General features: G+C 46.9%; 1 protein-coding gene across 2 annotated transcripts in view; it reads right to left on the bottom strand.

Annotated features, from left to right (window-relative positions):
* The window catches only part of EVA1A (eva-1 homolog A, regulator of programmed cell death), a 50,076-nt gene extending 38,428 nt beyond the window's left edge, over positions 1 to 11,648 (bottom strand). The window contains exon 1 of one of the 2 annotated variants that reach the window (XM_047781667.1): positions 11,517 to 11,648. The gene's annotated coding sequence lies outside the window, so the exon portion shown is untranslated. The remainder of the gene's footprint in view (positions 1 to 11,516) is intronic. The other variant, XM_047781668.1, reaches the window with a different exon arrangement.
* Between the last annotated feature and the right edge of the window lie 2,923 nt (positions 11,649 to 14,571).

The following is a 14,571-nucleotide window of genomic DNA, read 5'->3' as shown; positions in this document are numbered from 1 at the left end:
ATTCAGTAGATATAGGTCTTCTTCATATTTATCTTTCTCATTTGACACCCCCAAGCTAAACTGTCTTCTCTTTTCCTCCTGGATCACCCTGTTTCTTTCCAGAAGAGCACTTACAATAATTTCTAATCATGTATTTCTTTGTGTATTTATTTCTTCTATGTCTGTCTCCTAAAAACAGTGAGCTCCAAGAAGGTAAGCACAAAGATTGTTGGCATTACCATCACACAGCCTGGAACCAGCCAATTTTTTTGAATGAATGAATGATTGGATAAGTGAAAAAAAAATTTCTAATGAATCAAACACCAATGCAATCATCTAAGGAATCAAAGCTGTTAGTTTCTGAGCACACCAGATGCTGCCTCTCAGACCCTTCCAGCACTCCCATGGTCCGGAAGGTTGGACAGGCATAAGCACCACTAAAAGCTTTGGTGTGGATACTTGGAACCTGCATATGGCCCTATTCACTTGTTCTTAGAATCTGTGTGGAACGATTACATAGCCCTTTCCCATGAGAGAAAATTCAGATCCGGCACTGGAATAAGGCCACATGCAGGTGTCTCTCATTGAGTCCAGATTTTCTCTGAACCATACAGCATCTCAGCCATGCCCTCCTGGAGAAGGACATCCTCTACTCCTTGTCTAGGAAGGAAAGGCAGACAAGACTACTGCAACTTCTTCCCTCTGCCCTTAAGGAGAATGTCCTGTCTGTGCTGCAAACCTATCCCCAGCTAAAGGCTCTCCATACCATGCCCATATCCAGGTAAGAGACCTAGGTGGGAAGGGTTGAGGGGGCAGTTAGGCTGAAATGATCCTTCTTTGACTCCAGTATCAAGGGAATCTTCAAGCTCAAAATATGACATATGTCAAAATACAACCAAAAGTTGTACTGTTCAATTTTCCTACTACCTGAAGCTCAAGATCAAGCAAAATAATTCAGTTGAGTGGCTGATTCATGTGAAAAGAAAAATTCCAAGGCTATTTCTTATGTGGACTCTCTGGTTCTGGACAGTGTCATTTGGGAGAGAGCCCCATCTACAAAGGCCTTCTGTGGAGGTGTGTGTGTGCATTTCACTGAGATGTTTCCAAGACACCATTTCAACCAAGGCAAATGTATTAAGTTGGCAGCCAGACCCCAGTTCTAGCCTGGAGTCTCAGGGCTATCAGTGCCATGAACCAAGGCAAAGCTGAATTTCTCATTTAAGTCTAACTTTTAACCCCCTGTGACATCTACCTCTGCCTCTGAACAAAAAGAATCCTGTGTATTAGAACACAGAGATTGTCTTTGGATCTAGATAAATACATCTGCTCATGTCTGCTGGTCCTTTAAAACTGGTAACAAATCATTCATAAGGAAAGGCCAGTCTTTTGCACTATTAAGAACGTATATGACAGCAGCCAACTCATCTAGATTCATTCGAAGCACAGGACTGTCGCCCAAGCAAAACTCCTTATAAAACGTGCTTTCCATTTCCTATAAAATCCAAGCAACTCTCTGTCGATTTATCTTAATCTCCAAACATCTTTCTGTCTGCTCACAGGATCACATATCTCATGTCCAGTTCAAAAATCAGTGTCCCCTCAGAGATCCCTGGTGTTGTCAGAGTTCCCACTGTGGTGTAAGGGGTGAATGATCCACTTTGTCTCTGTAGAGGTGCCAGTTTGATCCCAGGCCTCGTGCAGTGGGTTAGGACCCAGCTTTGCTGCTGCTGTGGTATAGGTCAAAGCTCTGGGTCAGACTTGATCCCTGGCCCAGGAATTTCCATATGTTGCTGGTGCAGCCAAAAAAGAAAAAAAAAAAAAAAGAATCTGGTGTTGTCACTGCTGTGGCTCTGGTTACAGCTATGGCATGGGTTCAATCCCTGGTCTGGGAACTTTCACATGCCGTGGGCATAGCAAAAAAAAAAAAAAAAAAAGTGTCTCCTCCCTTCTTCTCACCCACTGTGCTCTGAGTCACATCCTTCTTCTCAAGGCTTTGGACTACTCATCATTTTTACGACTCTGGTGTCTACAGAGCAGATACCAATTCCCCATTCATGATGGGGAGACCAAGCACATTGTGCTCTCTCAGAGACTATTCCAAAGATAAATCCAATAGATGATGCACTGTACATCAATTTGCTAGGTCTGGATTTAACAACATGTGATGATGATTCACCATCGGGCATTGTGAAAGAAATTTTCCCTAGGCCACCTAATAAAAGCTGATAGGGCACAGTTCTGCTGTGGCACAGGTTTGATCCCTGTCCCTGGAACTTCTGCATCCTGTAGCTGTGGCCAAACCACCCCCCCCCCAACTTTTTTTTTTTTTAGGGCCAAACCGGAGGCATGTGGAAGTTCCCAGGCTAGGTGCAGAATCAGAGCTACAGCTGCCGGCCTATGCCACAGCGACAGAAACATGGGATCCAAGCCACCGCATTTGCGACCTATACCGCAGCTCATGGCAACGCCAGCTCCTTAACCCACTGAGTGAGGCCAGAGATCAAACCCACATCCTCATGGTTCTTAGTCAGGTTCATTAACCACTGAGCCACAAAGGAACTTCTAAACGTTTTTTAATTGAAAAAAAAAAGCTGAAGATCTAAAACACATCTCAGTGGCTTATTTAGTGACTTCTAATCATCAACACAAAAGCTGTCTGGAACATGGGAAGAAAAAATAAAAATCCACGTAAAAGAGAAAATGAACATAGAGATACTTTTCCTAGGGTGCACAGTGTCTTTGTGGCCACTCTACGGGGCCTCCTCTGGCTCCTTCCCTCCCCCTATATATTGACAGGTCTTTTCCATTTCTAAAATATTCCCTCTACCTAATACCTCTAGTTGCCATCTTCTCTCTCTTGTTATTTTAAAGCCAAGCTTCAGGAAAGAATTTCCCATGCCTTAAAAAAAAAAAAAAAAAAAGAGTTCCCATTGTGGTGCAGTGGGTTAAGAATTTTACTGCAATGGCTCAGGTCTCTACAAAAGTGTGGGTTCAATCCCTGGCCTGGTGCAGTGGGTTAAGGATCCAGCATTGCTGCAGCTGTGGCTTGGGTTGCAGCTGCAGCTCAGATTCAGACCCTGGCCCGGAAACTTCCATATGCTACAGGTGCAGCCATCAGAAAAAAAAAAAAAAAAAAAAAAGAACTGCCTATGCTTGGCATCTCTATCTCCCCACTTTGCATTTGTTTCTCCACCTGTCTCATCCTTCAAACTCCCCTCACCAAGTCATCAGTAGCTTCCTAATTCCCAAATCCATGGATAGTTCATTTCTTTTCTTAGTAGATTTTCACATAATTTAATGCTATTAATTCCTCCCTCCTGAAAACGCTCCTATATTCCAGTCTCCCATTTCCTCCTACTTTTCTGCCTGCCCCTGTGCCTGTTGCTTAGAGCCTTTCCTTCTGGTGTTGCACCCTAGGCCCCCAACTCTCAGGCGCAGTCTGGCAAAGATATTAATAGCACAAGCCCGGAATCCTGACTGCCTTGGCTAAAACCCTAGATCCATTACTTATAGCTGATGTATACATGACCTTGGACAAGGTACTTACCATCCTTGTGCCTCAGTTTATTCATCCATAAAATGGGTATAATAATAGTCCTTTCTGACAATGGTTATTCAGGGCATTAACACATTTAAAGTATTTAGAACTCACCGTACACACTTGATAAGCATCAGCCACTGTAATTTCTCTTCCCCATGCTCTATACTCGCCTTGAACACCATGTCGTCATTACCTCTTATTGAAAGTTTGCCCTTTAAGGAGTTCCCATTGTGGTGCAGGGGAAATAAATCCAACTAGGATCCATGAGGATGCAGGTTTGATCCATGGCCTTGCTCAGTGGGTTAAGGATCTGGTGTTGCCGTAAGCTGTGGTAGAGGTCGCAGATGTGGCTCACTTGAATCCCTCATTACTGTGGCTGTGGTGTAGGCCAGCAGCTGGCTCTGATTCATCCTCTAGCCTGGGAACTTCCATATGCCATGGGTGGGGCCCTAAAAGCAAAAAAAAAAGTTTGCCCTTTAGGACTTCTCTCCATTTTCCCACTGGACATGTCTCCCTAGCCATCCCTAAGATGCTTCAAATTCAGTTTGTCTGAAACTGAGCTCATCATCTTTTCCTGCAAATGCTTCTCCTCCTCCTTCTCCACATTCATAACCGTACCTAATGAGTAGCCTCATTATTCTCACTCTTGGTTCCCCAGGCCAAAATCCCAGAGTCATCCTAGATGACTCTCCCACACAATCAATCACCAAATTGTGTCAGCTTTATTGCCAAAATATTTCTTGAGTCTGTGCCCAATTCTCCACCCCTATTACCGGTGTCTTAGACAGAGCCTCATTTTTGTTTTTTTTTTTTTTCACCTAGATGATGAGTAACAATAATATTAAAAATAATATTCACCACTATTATCAGACACGAATTATGGATCAATCCCTGTAGTAGACACTTTATATATTTGATTGTCCATAATCTTGACAGCCATCCATCCATAAGAGAGGGAAGCATCCATCCCTGTTTTCAGACGAGAAAGAAGCTCAGAGGCACCTAATAAACAGCCGAAGTTATACCAAGACCTTGTAGGGATGGAATGCAGCCTGAGGTCCGTCTGACTCCAAAGCCCACGACTTTTCTGCTCTCCAAACTGCAACGGTGTCCTGGCTGGTCTCCTGCCACCTGCCTTATTCCTCTCCAAGAGCTACTCTCGTGCCAGAGGAGTCTATTTTTGCAATGAAACTATGACCCAGTCTCTCCTCTGTGTGAAATCCGTAGTAGCTCCCCAGGGCTTTCAGAATAAAATTCAGATTCTTCAGCCAGGCTTTTCCTGGTGTGCCACTTTGCCCATTTAGGGATCTGCCTCCCTCTTCTCCAACCACACCTTGATTTCTTCCTGTCTTGGAGCACACCCTCCCTGCTCACCTGGCCATGCTCTACTTCTCTCTGGTCCCTCTGCCTATGATGCCCCTCTCTTCTCGTAGGCCTGGGTGCCTCCATCTTAGCCTCTCAGAAGCTCCCAGACTCACGGGCTATCCAAGCTGGGTGTCCCTCCTCTGGACACCCAGCACCCTGTGATTGCCTCTACCACTGGATTTTAGAGTGGCACAACAGTCATTAATTGATTGAGCACCTATACCATGCCAGAGTTCAAGGGCTCTAGTGATTTAGGAATCAAGAAGACATGTCTTGCTTTCAGAGAACTTACTTTGATGGGAGGGAGGGACAGCAGAATGCTACATTACTACCTCTGATTCTCCTGTCTCTGTGCAGGGTTCCTGAGGTTCTTGGGCAGGAAGAGTATCTTGTTCATCTCTGCATCCCCAGGGCCTAGAAATCCGACGGGCACACAAGGGTGGGGTAAACGCTGACATCTTGAGCCAGGCACGCGAACTAAGACCACCAAGCTATCTCTGTGAGCACACAAGGCCATCTGCAGGAACCCGCTTCACTTTCATGTGGGTCTTTTCCAGTCTCTGAATGTCCAAGTCACTGCCTTTTGTATTTTCAAAAGTGTATTTGAGGAGGTCCTCAAAGTGCACTTCAGCAAGGAAGGAAACTAATGTCAGAGGCTGCTCAGTCAAGTGGAACACAGGACAGGAGCGTCACGAAAGTAATGCGTGAGTCTTCCAAGAAGAAGCCCTTTCCGAAAGCCCCTTCTCATGGGCTGCTGTGGCCTGTCTTGTCAAGACACACAAGTAAAAGGACAAGTCAGCTGTATGTGTGTAGGTCCCTAGGATAAAACGGGTTTAGGTGGCCCTGTTGATCAGGGGGCCCTGTGCAGAAACAAGATCCCCTGGGAGTTCCCATCGTGGCTCAGTGGTTACGGAATCCAACTAGGAACCATGAGGTTGCAGGTTCGATCCCTGGCCTCGCTCAGTGGGTTAAGGATCCGGCGTGAGCTGTGGTGTAGGTCACAGACGCGGCTCGGATCCCGCGTTGCTATGGCTCTGGCATAGGCCAGCAGCTAGAGCTCTGATTAGACCCCTAGCCTGGGAGCCTCCATATGCCGCAGGAGCGGCCCTAGAAAAGGCAAAAAGACAAAAAAATAAATAAATAAATAATAAAGAAACAAGATCCCCTGAAGTCAGATCCCTCCTGCCACTGACCATCTGAGTGACACAGGCAGGAGGGCACAGAGCAAAGGGGAGAGGCTTAGATAACAGTGGGTTTTTGGAAAAAGCCTTCTTTCCTTCAAAAATGTATGGTTATTTTTCTGCTCAGCGGCAAATCTGCCTCTTCTTACCTTGGAAGACAAAGTGCGAGTGACCAAGGGAGAGGGCAAGGGGAGGAAGAGTGGGGTGCTAGTCCCTAGAACAGAGAGCTTCTAACTGTTTCTGTGTTCTAACAGGGCAAGGTCTCAGACATCAGGCAGGGGAGAGAGGAATTGGGGAAAACGTGGAGGAAGTGGCCATTTCCATCAGGACCACAGCAACCCACACACCCGTACTTTTCTTTCTGAAAACTGGATTTTCTGTGACCATCTCAACACTGCCTGGAACAATGGTGAAGAGTTCAGAGTCTGGTGGCCTGGATCTGATTCCAGATCTGCCTTTCGGCTGTGGGTGGGATTCTGATTCCTTCTGTAATACCAACCTCGGAAAGTAGCTGTGAGGATCGATGCAATAAAGGCATATAAAGCCCTTAACACGAATTCCGACACCCACCCCAGGTGTTCCCATTATAACTGACCACTAGGCACCATCCACAGGACCACTTTTCCTGGAGGAAGGATGCTCCTCACAAGAGACCTCCCTTCTCACTGCCTCTGTTTCCTGACCCCTGGCTGGATTGAATCTTCCCCTGCACCTGTATCTTCTCTATTGCAGAACTACTGCACTGTGTTCCACTGTGCTGTGCTGGTTTTCTTGTCTATCTCCCCATTCAGGCTGTGAGCATCTGAAGGGTCAGGTTGCGACTTTCACGGCAGGGCATCCATTCACTCAGGTATCAGTAAGTGTCTCCTACAAGCTAAGGGAAATCAGTGGTTAAAAAAAAAAAAAAGTGAAGTCTAGGAATGACCTTTATTTTTTCGGTCTTTTTTATTTTTTATTTTTTTAGGGCTGCACATGTGGCATATGAAGGTTCCCAAGCTAGGGGTCATGTTGGAGCTGTAGCTGCTAGCCACAGCCACAGCCACAGCAGTGCCAGGTCCGAGCCACATCTTAGACCTACCTACACTACAGTTCACGACAATGTCAGATCCTTAACCCGATGAGTGAGGCCCAGGATCAAACCTGCATCCTCACAGATACTAGTCAGATTCATTTCCACTGAGCCACGATGGGAACTCCCAGGAATGACCTATAGACACATCTATAACAATTGTCCAATCAACAAGCAGAAGTATCCATCACCCGTGATAAGCTTTAGCAAAAGGCTTTGGGATCAAAGAGAAGGACTGCAGCTGTGAATGTGAAACGTATCAGTCCTGACAGCTGATCTGCTGGGTCACATGCTGGATTTTATGTAAAACAGACCTGATCAATTGAGTTTCTCTCCACCCATCCCACACCCTCCTCTCTCTTCAAGTCAAGAGAAACTTAGCACATGCTTAGAAAGGACAAAGCTGCAGTCAGCTAGCTCCTGACCCAGGCCTTGCAGGTTGGCATGTTGGCTCCATGGGTCCATCCCCAAAGAGTAAATTAATACTGTTCTGACCCTGACCAGGCACACTTAAGGCTCCATTTAGCATCAAGTTCATTGGTGCTGACCTTGAAGTGTGGTAGAAGACTGACCCCAATGTCCTATTCCTCTGAGACTGGTTTAGGGGCAAGGAGGAGAGGAAAGGAACAGGAGTTGTAAAAAACAATGGCACAGTCTTAGATCACAAGTGTGGTGCAGCTGAAAAACCCAATGGACTTTGACTCTTATTAACGTACACAACAGGGAGTTCCCGTTGTGGTGCAGCGGTTAACGAATCTGACTAGGAACCATGAGGTTGCAGGTTCAATCCCTGCCCTTGCTCAGTGGGTTAAGGATCCGGCGTTGCCGTGAGCTGTGGTGCAGGTCGCAGATGTGGCTCGGATCCCAAGTTGGCTGTGGCTACAGCTCCGATTCGACCCCTAGCCTGGGAACGTCCATATGCCGCAGGAGTGGCCCTGGAAAAGGCAAAAAGACAAAAAAAAAAAAGTACACAACAAACCCCAGCTCATGTTTACAGAGCACTTAATATACATGGAACATTGGTTTAATCCCTTTGCTTACATAGTGTGAAGAGTATGTGTTTTCCAGTCGAGATGTCTAAGTGAATCCTGGCTTACCACTCATTAGCTGTGTGACTTTGAGAAAACTGCTTAGCCTCTCTGTGCCTCCATCTCTTTGCCTGGAAAACAGGGTAATGTCAGTACTAACCTAATACAGTCCTCATAAAGTTTAAATGAGTAACAATACAAAATGCTAAACTTGAACCTTGTCCTGGCACAGAGCAGGCATTCAGTATTAAGAGGAATAATTGGTTTGTCACACTTGTCTGAAGAGAGGGCAGACTATTTCTTCCTATTTTATTAATAAAGCTTTGAGAGACTGAGTCAACATGCTCAAGGTCACAGAGTTAATAAGTGGCAGAGCTGGGATTTGAACACAGGCAGCCTGATTCCAAAGTCTGCAAGCATAACCACCACTGTGAGCACAGCACTGAGTTAGGCTCCAGGTATACAGAAACCAGGGAGGGGATGAAAAATAGATGACTATACAGAGTAGGAAATACTACAAGAGAAATACACTGAAAGAAAAAAAGGGGAGGAAGAACCCACCCATCTTTGGGAACTGAAGGATGTGTCACCCAGCAGGGCACTTGAGCTCTAGTCTCAAAGAATGATGAAGAATTTGCCAGCCATGGAGGAAGAAATGTATTCTAAAAAGTCAAGACCTAGGAGTTCCCGTCGTGGCTTAGCGAGAAATGAAGCTGACTAGTATCCATGAGGATGCAGGTTCAATCCCTGGCCTCCCTCAGTGGGTTGGGGATCTGGTGTTGCCGTGCATGAGCTGTGGTGTGGGTCACAGACATGGCTGGAATCTGGTGTTGGTGTTGCTGCGGCTGTGGCATAGGCTGGCAGGTGCAGGTCTGATTTGACCCAAGCCTGGGAAACTCCATATGCTGTGGGTATGGCCCTAAAAAGATTGAAAAAAAAAAAAAAAAAAGTGGAGTTCCTGTCATGGCTCAGCGGAAACGAATCCAACTAAGAACCGTGAGGTTGTAGGTTCTATCCCTGGCCTTGCTCAGTGGGTTAAGGATGCAGCATTGCCGTGAGCTGTGGTGTAGTTTGCAGACGCAGCTCGGATCTGGTGTTGTTATGGCTGTAGCATAAGCTGGCATCTGTAGCTCCAATTGGACCTCTAGCCTGGGAACCTCCATATGCCATGGGTGCGGCCCTAAAAAGAAAAAAAAAAAAAAAGCCAAGACCTAGAATACCAGGAGAATAGTGAGTTGGGTGGTATGGCAAGTACCTACAGGAAGTGTCAAATGGTGAGGCTGGGAAGGTTAGTTGAGGCCAATGTACAGGCATGTATGTCAACGTCCAAGGCTAGATTTTATTCTGTAAGACAGTGATTCTCAAACTTTAATATGCACAGGATCTACCTTCAGTGCTTGTAAAACATGGGCAGATTCCTGTCCCTTCTGTTAGTACCAGGCAGAAGGGAGGGGGGCAGTTTACCAACATGGGTATAAGGCAGGTTAGTGGCCTGCAGTGGTTTTAACAAAATTCTTGTACTGCAATGAGGGACAATGTAGGAACAGAGGCTGGTATAATCATCCAAACTGAAGCAAGTAAGAAGATGAGAGTTGGGAATAACACTCTTCTTCATCAACTGATACATTATACTAAGGTTTCTCAAGCTCAGCAAGCATTGCTAACATTTTAGGTGGGATAATTCTTTATTTGGGGGGGCTGTCCTGTGCATCACAGGATGTTTATTTAGCAGCATTCCTGGTCTCCGCCCATGAGATGAACATCATCCTTCCCCACTAACGTGTTAAAAAAAATGTTTCAAGATATTTCCAGATGTCATTGGGAGGTGAAATCACAAGCCTAGCTGAGAGCCACTGCTTTAAATCCTCTCATCCTTACTTCGCAGGAAATGCAGCCACAGAAAGGCCTCATCAAGGATTTCAAACACCAGTGGTCCCACTCCAGGGCCTGGGATCTTAGCCATCAAGCTAAACTGCCTTTGGTGGGGAGTGAGGCTCAAGCCGGCCTTCTAGGGAAGAATTACATATTTGGAGAAAGACTGAATGATGGGGAGAGAATAAAAGACTGATGTTCAAAGGTGAAATTTCAGTCCTTGCTACTGAACTGTGAGAATAGTAGGTACTAAATAAATCATTTGGATTTGAACAGAATCAAGATGTATTTGCTCAAGGAGTTCTCTTGTGACCAAGCAGGTTAAGGACACTGCATTGTCACTACAGTGGGTTGCTGCTATGGCGCCAGTTCCATCCCTAGCCCAGGGACTTCCACACGTCAGTTGTTGTATGTTTTCCCCAACCTATGTATATGTGTGTGTACACACACACACACTCAAAATGGAAAAAGCCTGGTCCTCCGTGGTATGAACCAGCAGTAGGTGGTAGGTGTTGGGATCCTGCTCAGACTGGATAGAGGAACACTCTGTAGGGCTGGATGTGGTTTGTGTGGTACAAACCAGCTGATTTCAAAATCTTGGCTGGGCACCTTGCCAGCTGTGTGGCCCTGGTCGCATTACTTAAACTCTGCGCAACTCATTTTGTCCTGTTTGTATAATAGGGATAGGACTCCCTACTCAGAGACTTCATGTGATAACTGAGTTTAATAACAGCAAAATGCAAGCTAGCGCGAAGGGGTCGGCTCTCCTCTCCTCCTGAGCCAATCTCATTACCTCCCCGCTCCGAGGGCGTCCCATATCTAGTCTCCTCCCCATCCCCACACCCCAACCCTTGAGAGCCCCAGACAGAACTGCAAGGAGCAGACTGCGCCCCTCTCTGCTAGCAGAGCGTCCCCTTGAGGCTTTAGGGGGTGCCAACGGCCATTTCATTCCCCAATCCGCTTTGATTTCGGGGTCCTGGGGGGGTCCCAGAAAGCAGGAGACCAGCTGAGTGCCTCGAAAGGAGTCAGGTAAATGAGTTCAACGTGAGCCATGAAAATTTCGGCCAGGTCTGCACCTGGCAGGCCAGAGTCAAAGCCAGTCACTGTCCAGGGCCCGCGAGCTCAGCCCCTTGTTCCAGAGGCAGAGGAACAGAGAAGCGCCGAGATTTGGAAAAGACTCGCTCTAAGAAGGCAGAGAACGGAGAGCTGGCTCCAGAAAAAGAAGCAGGGGGCGAGGGAAGCAACAGAAAAGTGAGAGAGAGCGCGCGAGCGAGAGAGAGCGAGAGCGCGCAAGCGTTGGGAAGCAGAGTTCCCTAGGGGACCCAGCCTGCAATACCTTGGGCAGAGATCAGGAACAAAACAGTGGCTTCAGGTCAGAAGTACTCCGGGTGCTTCGAAGAGGGGGTGCTGGGTGCAGGCCAGGGCCCGCTGGGGATGCCAGGCGCCAATGCGCCCTGAGCGCGCTCACCGGCGCCGCTTACCTTAACGAGAGCCGCCGACGTGCACTTCCGGGGTCTGCGTTCGGGGTGCTGGGGGCCGAGGCCGGGACGGGAGCCGATCACAAAAGGGAGGACGCGACAAAGCTGTGGCCAGGGCGTGGGCCCGGTACTTGCACCTCGGACAGAAATCCCAGTGAAGAACCCGCCGAGCCGGGCGTGGGGTTCGGGGTCCCGGCCTCGGCACTTACGGGCGGCCGTGGCGAACCCCACAAACCCTGCAGGAGCACGAGTCAGTGGGAGGAAAAGGTTGTCTCATTTCCTTCGGTCTTCCCCTCCACTCCACCCACTCTGCTTCGGACCTGCCTTCCCTACCCCCCGCCCCCTTCCCCAAGCCTGCCGCCCGTGTGGGCGCTGGAAAGACAGGAAACCTGAGTGGCTGCGGCTTGGGGCGCCTCCCTCCGCATCAAGTTAGTTCAAGCTCCTGAACTCCTTCCTGCCCCCCTCGCCCCCTCCCCCGTGAGCAGTCTCCAGCGCCCCATAAGATTCTTCATCGGCAGTCCTCATCCTGTCCCAGAACTCTACCCTTTCCCCCTGCTGGGAGGACTCCAGATTTGAAAGCAGACCTCCAAGCTGCTGCCAGCTTCCATCCTCTCCTTCCTGTCCTGTTTGTCGCCTGCTTTGAGCCCGTATTAAACTACAGGAAATAAAACTGACTTTGTTGAATTTGATCAATTTCGTTTTTCTAAGTGGGGAGTTTAAACCCTGATGCATAATCTTGGTTTGGTCTTGCTTGTTCAGATGGGGTTTTCTTTCTTCAATTCAACACCTGTTTTATTTAGAGCTTGATAGATACTCAGCTGGACCCTGGAAACAGAAAAGAACCAGAAGGACATGTTGTTCCTAGACAATCCTCATAAGCCACTAATGAGGTCAAGGAAGAGGTCCCGGGATTCTGTGGTCTCTTAATAGGTCAAGGATTGGAAGAGCTAGATACAGAGTAAAAACGGCATGGGCAAAACCAAGAAGGAATGAAAAAGCCCCATCAGAAGGCAGTCTAGCAGAGAACACAGCCAAGATGGGGAGTGATGGTGGATGAACATAAAAGAGAATGTTGACCAGCCTCAAGAGAGGATAGGAGCTACAAGGAGAAGTGGGGTGGAATTGACAAGAACTGGTAACCAAGAACTGAGAGGGTGCAGGTGAGAGGATGAGGGAAAGAGGTAATCTTAAGCCCCTGGCTGGATTAACTGGTGATCAGTGGATGACCAGAATCCAGAGCACCTTCTGGAGATGCTATTCCAAGTGTGGTCTGGGGACTGTCAATATTGACATGAACCAGGAGCTTGTTAAAAGGGGCAAATTTCCAGCCTCACTTAACCTATTTGTTGAGAATCTGAATTTTAACAAGATACCCAGATAATTCAAATGTGCATTAGAATTTTGGAAGCACTGATCTCTAGACCACTGACTGAATATTAAGGTGACTGGATATTAGATTGTGGATCCCTGACTATATATTAGAACTGCTAGAGAGTTTAAAAATCAATATGAGGACCCTGCTCCCACAAAATGCTTATATAATTGATCTGGGATAGGGCTCCAAAATCAGTATTTTTAAAATGCTTTTCAGATGAACTAATGCAGTCAGGGTTGAGAACCACTATTCTAGACTTATTCAAGTGCTACTTCATTTAACCCTGAAATAAACCCCTTCAGAAAAGGCAGCACACATAAGTCGTGCTCAATAAATGTATACGAGGTGTATAAATCAATCAATGAATAAATAAGTAGGGCACGGATGTCAGTAGGTGGCATAGATTTTCCATAGATTGGCCCTAACCCAGCACCTATTCACTTCCCCAAGCTGGAAGAAGGAGATTTGTAAGCACTCTGATCTATGAACCTAGCTTTGGGTTTCAAACTACTGCTGTTAAGAACTGCTAACAGGAGTTCACAAGTGGCTCAGCAGGTAAAGTATCCTGTACTATCACTGCTGTGGCTCAGGTCACGCTTGTGGTGCAGGTTCGATCCCTGGCCCAGGAACTTCCACATGCTGGGGGTGTGGCAAAAAAAAAAAAAAAAAACTGATAACGTTTGTTGAATGCTTAATACACACCAGGCATTGGGCTAAATGCTCTGCTTGGGATCACCTCATTTCGTTATAATGAAAAAGATACTGTTGACCCTCTGCCTTATAACACGTTTCAGGAATCATAGATGTAAAGGGATGAGAGCTGCCATTGAGAGCAGCCTCTGCCTCTGGTTGTGCAGCTGGACATAGTGGCTAGAGACCCTCTCAGGGATCTTAGGGGTGGTTCTTCAAAGCGTGCATCCTTGCACAGAGACCAACTTGAGGGAAGGGCTTGGGAGTGACTGCTCCAGAGTCCTATGGAAACTGATGCTTCCAAAAGCTATCTCAGGAGACCTGTGAACTATGGTTAAGCCCTGAGAAGGGACTCTTCAAAGCTACCCACTTTAAGGCTGCATGTGTGTGCACTTACTGCCTTACTTACAAGAGAGCCTGGAGTCTCGTAGGTGACAAACCCTGCACCAGTCCTTTTCTCATATATATCTTTTAATCCATTTTAGCATCTGACATGTTAAGTACTCTTGTTTTTATATTTTATAAATGAGAAAACTGAGATGTCATGTAGAGAAGATCTATTTGTTTCTGCAACCCAAGTTTCTCAAGTGGTAACTACTACCACCGTTGTCCACATTCAGCACCACCCCAACCCATCCCTTCCATGAAAAGGGGAGTCCTCATTTCAAGTCCTGCTCACTTGTTACAGTTACACATCATCAAAACTCTCTGTGCCTCATTTTTCCACCTGCAAAATAAGTTGTTCTTGATTGCCCTTTTACTAAGACACTGTGTGTGGCTTGATCCTCCATAACCTTAGATGAGATAAGATTAGGAGAGATAAACCATAGACTGTATTTCTGTTTTTGTTTTGTGTTTGTTTTCTTTCTTTCTTTCTTGGCTGCCCTGTGGCATATGGAGTTCCCAGGCTAGGGATCAGATCTGAGCCGAAGTCGAGACCTAAGCTAAAGCTGCACTAATGTTGGATCCTTAACCCACTGAGCTGGGTCAGGG

Source organism: Phacochoerus africanus, chromosome 5 (assembly GCF_016906955.1).
Source record: "Phacochoerus africanus isolate WHEZ1 chromosome 5, ROS_Pafr_v1, whole genome shotgun sequence".
In the NCBI taxonomy this organism is placed as follows: domain Eukaryota; kingdom Metazoa; phylum Chordata; class Mammalia; order Artiodactyla; family Suidae; genus Phacochoerus; species Phacochoerus africanus.
This window is presented reverse-complemented; position numbering and strand designations above follow the sequence as displayed.